Source organism: Tympanuchus pallidicinctus, unplaced genomic scaffold, assembly GCF_026119805.1.
Source record: "Tympanuchus pallidicinctus isolate F22 unplaced genomic scaffold, pur_lepc_1.0 scaffold1, whole genome shotgun sequence".
Taxonomy (NCBI): domain Eukaryota; kingdom Metazoa; phylum Chordata; class Aves; order Galliformes; family Phasianidae; genus Tympanuchus; species Tympanuchus pallidicinctus.
In genome coordinates this window covers 57,083,753-57,093,268 of record NW_026294618.1, presented here as the reverse complement: position 1 = coordinate 57,093,268, position 9,516 = coordinate 57,083,753, and positions in this window count along the sequence as shown.

Sequence of the window (9,516 nt, the reverse complement as noted above, 5' to 3'; positions counted from 1 at the left end):
CTGTTCTCCCATGGCTGACTCATCGCTCGCCTCAGGTGATCAATCAGAGGTTCAGGCCGTGATTCAGCAGTTTCCATACACTCTTCCTTGGGTAAAGAGTTGCTCTTTAAGCATATCTACAACAATATGACTGACTTTGAAGTAATAACAGCTCAATCCACTACTCATGAAATGAAGTGGTGGCAACTCAGCAAGCCACACTCAGAAAGACTGTCTAATTTGAAGTGAACTATTTTCTAAGGTTTTGAAAAATATCAAGAAAACTAATTAGGTAAGAAAATAAGAAGTCAAAACCTATGTCTAGTGTCAACATCTAGATTTTACTCACTAATATACCCTAAAAAAACCCACCCCTTTCTCTGAGGATTCACAATGAGTTTAAGTTTGGTAATCCCCAGTCAGATTTCTGCTATGTGTATGTTTATTAACATAGCACATACTCTCATCCAATCTTCCCTCTGCATTCATTTTGTTTACCTTTTTTGAGGCATGTGTTTCACAAGTCCTTCCACATCAACAGTCAAAGCAGTGTGGACCTTCAGCAGTGTACTGAATGGTAAATCCAAAACTGGGAACAAGACTTACCTGCTAGAATAGAGATGATGATCTACTCATGATAATCTCAGTCTTTGAGTAGAATGTGAGAGCAAATGGGAGTGGAAAGAGAGTGAGCAGATGAGACTGGGGAGATATCACATAGTAATACGGATATGAAAGGCCACACAGGAAAGGCTAGGCTGGACAGATAAGGCCAAGCAGTAATTCAGGAGTTGGGTTAGAGATGAGGAACTGCAGGGGAAAGAGGCAGCAGGGATCTGAGAAACAGGCTAGTGGAAGTTGGAGCTACTCAGTATGTTTGTCACTAGGCTGCTGTCTCATGCACTTTTTGTCCACGCAGCTTTCATAGCTTCAAGGAAGGGAGCTGCACTATGATAAAATGGCTAAGTGATAAAACTGTGTAGAACCTGCAGGATTTCTTCTGGCGGCCGCTGTAACAGCTTGATTTGCTTTCAATTTACTGTATAGTGCCTTCTGTGAAAAAGTTATAGCTGGGAAGCAAGGAGGGTAGTTGCTTATTTCTGGATGATGCTGACTGACTCCTGCACCACCCTTTGTAGGCTTCCTCTCTTGAAAGCAAGGCCAGGAATATAATAAAACTGTGTGGGTTGATGAATAAGAAACAGCCTGTAGCTAGAAAGTATCTTGAGAAAGGAGTGAGGGGAGCTTTTACAGATACATAAGTGACGAAGCAAAGGAAATTCAAAGCTTCAGAGTGGAATAATGGTAGTCACTGATGAAAATATCTCGTCTTTAAGAAAGAGCAGGAAGGAAGGACAACTGCTTTCACACATTAAGTTCTAATCTGCTTCACTTGATTTGAGGTTTTCTATTTGCAGGGCTAATATTTCCTGCTGAAATGAAACTCAAGAGTAGAAAAAGGAAAAACTGATTTTTAAAAAATTTATTTTTAATCTGCTTATCAGGTGGGCATTCTAACTTATTGCTTACTGACTAGGGATTTGTCACAGCGCCTTTAGAAGCAGAATTCAGCCAAAAGAATATGACATGTGTACCTGTCTCTTAAAGTAATTAAGAATTATGTTTACATTGAAGATACAGACTTGTTTCAGTATATGACCAAAAATTAGCCAGTCCAAACTCTGCATGATCAAAGCTCCAGAGAGCATTCTGGTATTTTTTGTTGCATCTTTTATGGTGAAGATAAAGTATACCTGAGAATACCTCTTGGAGCCACAGGTTCAAACAATAAATTGGACAGAAGTCTTGTATGTCTTTACTGAATGCTCTAGATCTGTATTCACTGTCAGCTGCTCCTTATTGCTGCCTCCTACACGTTTCCTCTGCAAAAGGAAGAAAATATTCAGAAAAGTCCTTTTGAATGGGGCACCACTAACAAGAAGAAAAATTCCCAGCTGGCAAGTCTTTCAGATGTTAAGATGTTGCTGATTTTAGTGCTGCCAAAGTACATATCTGTTGAAAGGTCCTAGGTGCAGATCACAGAATAGATGCATACACTACCAGAGTTCAACAGTGATCAGAACGTGGAGATCCTGGAACAAAAATTTTAGGCATTTTAAGTGGCAAACTTGTATTCCTGCGTGGGACTTAGCCTTGAGAGTTCACATTGCCTTTCATTCCTGTATTGGCAAGTTGAAAAGTCAGTTATATAGATAGCATAAATTGGTTGATCTTTTACATGTTTGTTTAAAAAAAGCCTTTCAAGCAGCTAGCTAATAGCAAATAATCTTTCAAGTTATGCCAGGTCTCTTTCCATTTCAGTTCATTTGTCAATGCAGAAAAAAACATAGAAGAAAGCAGCTTCAAATGAATTTTAGTTTAAACCTAGTTTGGGTAATATCCCTGCCAATACTGGTTGCAGTGAAAAGATTCCAGCACAGAAGCGCACTTGTATGCTACCTGTTCTTACCTTGTACAGCTTCAAGGTCAGCTGACATCATCTCACAGTAACAAGGACCCACAAGTGATATCTTACAGTTTCTAGTCATCTTTCTTTGAATTACTACTTTTCAGTGCAAAACAGAAAGTTTCTGCTAATCACAAGCATCAGAAAATTACTATTACTAAAATACATAGCACATTATGGCAACAACCTAGCAACAGTTATTTTCTTTTGCTTAAGACAAGAGTATTGTAAAGGGAGAAATATTTCTGAAGTTCAGCAAAATTCAGCCAGCTAAGTACTAGGTTATATAAATGATTTCTAAGGGTCAGTAAAATTCAGTTGACTAACCAAATACCAGGTTGTATTAATTACGATATTAATATTGTGTTAATTAAATTTTCCAGTTACTAATACTGCACAACTAATATTAGTGTGAAAAAATATAAAACTCTTTGAACAGAAAGAGTCTGACAGAAAATCCATGCAAGACAAAGTAAATGTTGTCAGTGGACTAGGTCAGTTATTCAACAGAACAATTCATTAGAAGATGCAATTCACAACTGTCAATGGCAGACTGTTTTCTATATATCTGCTATGTTGAATTCACTCCAAAGCCAGTACTTTCATCTCCATAAAAGACTCACAAAGCAAGTGAGTGAAAACAATCTAACCAGTTACTTTACTTATCAGTGTATTGGTGCTCATATCTCAGACTTCATTAATTTGGTTTTCAAATTGTACCACTTCAGACAAGGGTTCCGATGGAAGAAAAATTGATCTTAAACAAAAACAAGGAGTTGTTTGACAGAACTAAATCAGACCACTTAGTTATCCTGGAAATTATTTGTTGATTCTACATGAAAGTATTTCTGCTTTTACAGAAAACCGACTCCCTCTTTTAGTAACAGAGAAAACTGCTCTACTTTCTTGCTCTATTTTATTTTACTGATATACTTTATTGTTCTAGCTATTTTATTTATTTAATTAATCTTGTGGACACTGAGTTAATGACCCAGAACAAAACATCCACATGTTAAAAAAGGCCATGGAGAAGCAAGAATGATATAAGTGTAATGAGAGTAGTTCTTGTCAGGATATCAGCTCAGAGTATATGTTTGATTTCCTATCATTCTTTACTACAGTCTGCTAATTCATGTGATATCTACAAGACTACTTTTCCTACATGAGGATTATTTGTCATATTTCAGCTGCTACATTGTGAAAATGCAAGGCTCAGGGAATTACAAACTCAAATGAGAACTTAGGCATTCTTTCCTTACCAAATTACTTGCAAATGATGATAGAAAGATAGGAAAACTCATTTTCAGTAATGTGATATGAAAGAGCTAAATTAATGGATATACAATTAGAGAGAAAAGAGGATGATTATAAATAAAATATCTTTCATTTAGATCTGAATATGTAGATCTGCTTTGATGATTTAACAAAATGTATTGCCTTTTCAGCATAATATTAGTTCATAATAATATTAAAAATATTTCAATTCTTTGACTGGGAAGAAAGCCAATCCTAATCACAGCCCCAGTAAGTGTGCTCTCATCCCCTTCTGTGTTTTATATCCCTCATATTAGTACAACATTATCTAGTTATTTATAGGCATTGCTAATACAGCACAATCCTCTGGAATGTATGTTATTTTACCCTACTCATGCTCAAGAAGGGTTGCTGCAGTCATTTTCTTTATCACCTTATTAGCCATATAGACACCACGTAGTTTTTGACAGTTATTGTAGTCAGTAGTGAACAGAAAAGGAAGGAAGGAAGAAGGGGGAAGAATTGACAAAAAAAAGGGCAGAGAATGAAATAAAAGAGTCATCCTAATAGGAAGAAAAGCCATTTCATACATTTTATCTGTTCCCGTTCAGCTTGAGGAAATCATCCTAGCTCCTTCAAGGATAATAGAACTATATAATCTTATGAGAATTCAAGCATAAGGATAAAACATGAATGATTTGCTTAAATACCCTTAATGAACCTTCTAGCTTCCAGAATGATGTATATAATCTAGAAGTCTGAAATGCAGACTTTTCCCAGGTTGAAATAATACCATCTCTTTGAGTGAAAGGAGAGAGACACAGCATGAGCCTGAAATAACATAAGCTGAAAAGAACTTTAAAGGCCCTCTTAGTCTATTCTGTCCAGCATTAAGTTTAATCACTGATGTTTTGTCTCTGATAAAGATTTATGAAGTCTATCTTGAAATATAAGGATGAATCCAGTCATTATGATTCCATAATCAGCCTTAACAATGAGCACCATTAACCTAATGTTTGATACACTGTCATTGTTGAACTTTTCTTTTGATATGCCCATTCTTCCACGTATGAAGAGGACACTAACTTACTTTCTCCTCTAACATAACCAGGACCCCAGGAACTACAGGCCGGTGAGTCTCACCTCTGTGCCTGGGAAGATCATGGAACAGATCATCCTAGTTGACATACTTGATCACATGAGGAATGAGTGTGTGATCCAAGACAGGTCATACTTGACCAATCTGGTGGCCTTCTGTGATGGAGTGATGGCATCGGTGGACAAGGGAAAGGCTACCGATGTCATTTAGCTGGACTTGAGCAAGGCCTTTGACATGGTCCCCCACCACATCCTAATCCCCAAATTGGATGGATGTGGATTTGATGGGTGGATCACTCAATGGGTAAGAAATTGGTTGAAAGTCCATAGACAGAGGGTGGTTATCAATGGCTCTACGTCCAGGTGGAGGCCAGTATCAAGTGGTGTCCCCAAGGGTCTGTCTTGGGACCGGTGCTCTTTAACATCTTTATCAATGACATCAGTGACAGAATCAAGTGCACCCTCAGCAAGTTTGCTGGTAACACGAAGCTGAATGGTGCAGTTGACACAGTAGAAGGGATGCCATTCAGAGGGACCTCGACAAGCTAGAAAGGTGGGCCTGGGTGAACCTGATGAGGTTCAACACGTCAAAGTGCAGAGTTTTGCACTTGGGCCAGAGGAATCCAAGGCATCCATACAGACTGGAAGGAGAGGTCCTTGAGAGCAGCCCTGTGGAGAGGGACCTGGGGGTCTTGATAAATGAAAAACTTAACATGAGCCACCAGTGTGCCCTTGCGGCTTGGAAGGCAAATGGTATCCTGGGCTCCATCAAAAGAAGGGTGGCCAGCGGGCACAGGGAGGTGATTGTCTCCCCTACTCTGCTCTTGTGAGGCCCCATCTGGAGTATTGTGTCCAAGCGTGGAGCCCCCAGTACAAAAAAGACAGGGAGCTGTTGGAGAGGGTCCAGAGGAGAGCCACAAAGATGATCAAGGGACTGGAGCACCTCCCCTACGAAGACGGGCTGAGGGAGCTGGGCTTGTTCAGCCTGGAGAAAAGAAGGCTACAGGGTGACCTCATTGCAGCCTTTCAGTACTTAAAGGGAGCCCAGACAGGAGGGGAATCAACTCTTTGAAAGTGTAGATAACAGCAGGATGAGGGGAAATGGTTTTAAGTTGAGGGAGAGAAGATTTAGGTTGGATGTCAGAGGGAAATGCTTTACAGAGAGAGTGGTGAGGTGCTGCAAGAGGCTGCCCAGAGAGGTTGTGGATGCCCCGTCCCTGAAGGTGTTCAAGGCCAGATTGGCCCTGGGCACATGGTCTAGTATTAAATGTGTAGGTTGTTGGTCCTGCATGTGGCAGGGGGGTTGAAGATTCACGAGATTCATCCTTCAGGTCCCTTCCAACCTAGCCATTCTGTGATTCTGTGATTCTGTGAAATATTGGTTCCAGGCTGTGTCAAGCACAGAATGACATGACCTTTGGCTGAAATATCTCCTATTCCTTTTTCTCCAAATAGAGCCTTAAGCCAGAGTGCTCACTTTAAAACCCTCCGATCCCTTTGCCATTCCTTAGGAAGCTGTTAGCTTTCTGAACTGTATTCATTAGCTTAAATTCTTCATATCTTCTTGAATGTAACTAAAAAAAGTGGATAGTTCAGAGGAAATTAAAAAGCCACTTATCATGATTAATTTGGTTTAATAATGGAAGATCCCAAAATGGTTTTCATGTTATTTTCCTAGAAGTCATTATTTTGAACAGCTGAGGACTAGGTCACAGTCTAAGCCATTAAATATTTCCATGTGCCATGAAAATTATATCACACTCTCCCACAGCCTCACACAGATTTCTCAGAAGAAATAAATATTTACAAATAAAAAAAAGCTGGAAACACCTTACTGCTTACCCTTCTATTTGCTAGGGCTTCTTTCACCGTAATCACAGATATACTGGCATCCTCCAAAACGTTGTAATCCCTTGTAGAAATCTACTGCTAGTTATTTACATCATGAACATAAGGTCATGAGAATAGCAGCTGAATGTATGGATGAAAAGAATATTAAGGCACAAAAAGATGTCTGAATTAATTATTACTTTCTGTCTCTCAGATAGTGAAAAGGAGACCAGCATGGACTTAACATACATCTGGACCTCTTGTCTAAGCTAAACAAGACTTTTGAGGATTCATAACAGTGACCCCAGACCAAAATACTGCATGCTGTGGTGCTGTGTGTGATCCAGGTCAGGCTGGTTTCCATGATGATTTATATCTACCACCAAGGTGAGAAATAAAGGTCTCTCATGTATAGAGCTTGTATAGAGCTGAAAGAAATGAGGAAACAGAATTTATAAAACTAGACCACGAGTAATACTTACCATCACCTCTAACTGCAAGTCTGAATATTGGATTACACTTAATTACACTGATCTCTGCTGTTCTATTACAGCCTTCACTAATAAAATCTTGTCTTATCTCTGTTCTGGTTTCAGCTAAAACAATGTTAATAACACACTCACGGTTTTGGTTACTGCTGAGCAATGGAAGACCTCCCAAGACCGGTATGGTTACTCAACAAGGGAAAACCAGTTTGGTGGGGGGGGGAAAGCTACCTGAATAAAGCAGTGGCAGACCCAGCATAGGTGTCTGAATTACGTCAGGGGATTGTTCCATAGCACGTGACATTATAAAGAAGGCCATAAAACTGTAGACAGTTGGTAGAGAGGTGCTGTTTGTGCTGGTGCCACTTACGTTGTTATGTTGACCTTATGTTGTTGGTGGGCTGTCTTGCTGTTGCTGCATACTTGTCAGTGGGTGCTAATTTTACTGTAGTATTATGTATATATATTTTATTCTAATTGCTTTTTTCTTTCCCTTATTCTCTTCTGTCTTTGTAAATGGCTTTTATCTCAACACAAAAGTTCTACTTTCATTTTAATTCATTTTCATCATCCTACTTGAGAGGAATGAGCAATATGCTGAATGTCCAAGTGGAGTCCTGTGACAAGTAGTGTTCCTCAGGGTTCAGTACTGAGACCAGTGCTGTTTAACAACTTTGTAGGTGACATAGATAGTGGGATTAAGCGTGCCTTAGGCAGGTTTGCAGTTGATGCCAAGCTGAGTGCTGCAGTTGAAACACAAGAGGGACCTGAACAAGCTTGAGAGGTGAGCCCGTGCCAGCCTAATAAAGTTCAACAAGGCCAAGGACACAGACCTGATCAGCACAGGGGCAATCCCAAGCAGAAACACAGGTTGGGCAGAGAATGGCTTGAGAGCAGCTCTGAGGAGAAGAATTTGGGGGTGTCTTATGATGCAAGACTCAACATGTGCTGGTGATGTGTGCTTGCAACCCAGAAAGCCAACTGTATTCTGGGTTGCAACAAGAGTAGTGTACTCAGCAGGTTGAGAGAGGTGATTCTGCCTCTCTACTCTGCTCCTGTAAGATCCCACAGCGAGTATGGCATCCATTCTGGAGTCCCTAACACAAGAAGGACATGCAGCTGTTGGAATGGGTCCCGAGGAGAGTCACAAAGATGATCAGAGGGCTAGAACACCTTCCCTATAATGACAGGATGACAGAATTGAAGTTCTTCAACCTGGAGAAGAGAGAGCTCTGGGGGACCTTATAGCGGCCTTCCAGTACCTGAAAAGGACCTAGAGAAAACCTGGGGAGGGGCCTTTTTATAAGGGCATGTAGCAACAAGATGAAGGGAAATGACTTAAAACTCGAAGACAGTAGATTTAGACTAGATATTAGGAAGAAATTCCTTACTCTGAATTCCTTACTGGCACAAGTTGCCCATAGAGGTTGTGAATGCCCCCTCCCTGGAAGCATTGAAGGCCAGGCTGGATGGGGCTTTGAGCAACATGGTTTATTGGGAAGTGTCTCTGCCTACAGCAGGAGATTTGAACTAGATAATCTAGAGGTCCCTTCCAACTCAAACCATTCTACGTCAAAATTACATCTCTATATTTTCAATAGAGCCACTATTTGCACACTTTTCAAAAGCATCACTATTTGCAAGTTTAGTATGTGTTCTGTGATGTATACATTTTATAAGTATTATTTCTGTATCTATGACTTAAGCACTTTGATTATATCAGTATTAACTATATCAGACAGTGACACAAAATATTACATAGAAACTATAGCCTATTTTGTCTTGCTTTCATAGCATTGGGTATGAAACAATATCCTATTTTGTCTTCATTTCACAGCTCGATTTTGGGTGAAAAAATACTAAAATACCTAAAATAAAAGGAATGTTTTCCTTGACACCTGCCTGATTTTTTTTTTCCAAATAGTGAAACGTGTAAACAAAAGCAATTAGAAAATTTATATATCATATTGTACTTGCTCCAATATTTCCGTTCTTTTCTTCTTTTTTTCTATTTGTAAATGAAAAAAAAAGAAAGCTACATCTAAGATCTTGATATATCTTTATGAACTACTAAATAACATCCTTTGTTCTGATTGGTTTTTGCTTTTGTTAACATGACATTATCTTTGCTACATTGTAATGCATTTTTTTCTTAATAAGAAATTGTATTTGTTTTAAGAACAACCACATGAGTTTTTTGTTATTTTCTCTCATGCAATTCCATAATCCTCTGTGACTTGAAGACGGTGTTCTCAGTAAGGGACTAAAATATCACAAAGCTTAATTTTTTGGTGAGGAAAAGACAGATTTCTCTTTGCAAAAGGCAAATGCTTTTCATGGGGTTTTATTCGGCAACAATAACAAAGGGAGCCATAGCAACATAAGTAAGCATGCATATTCTAC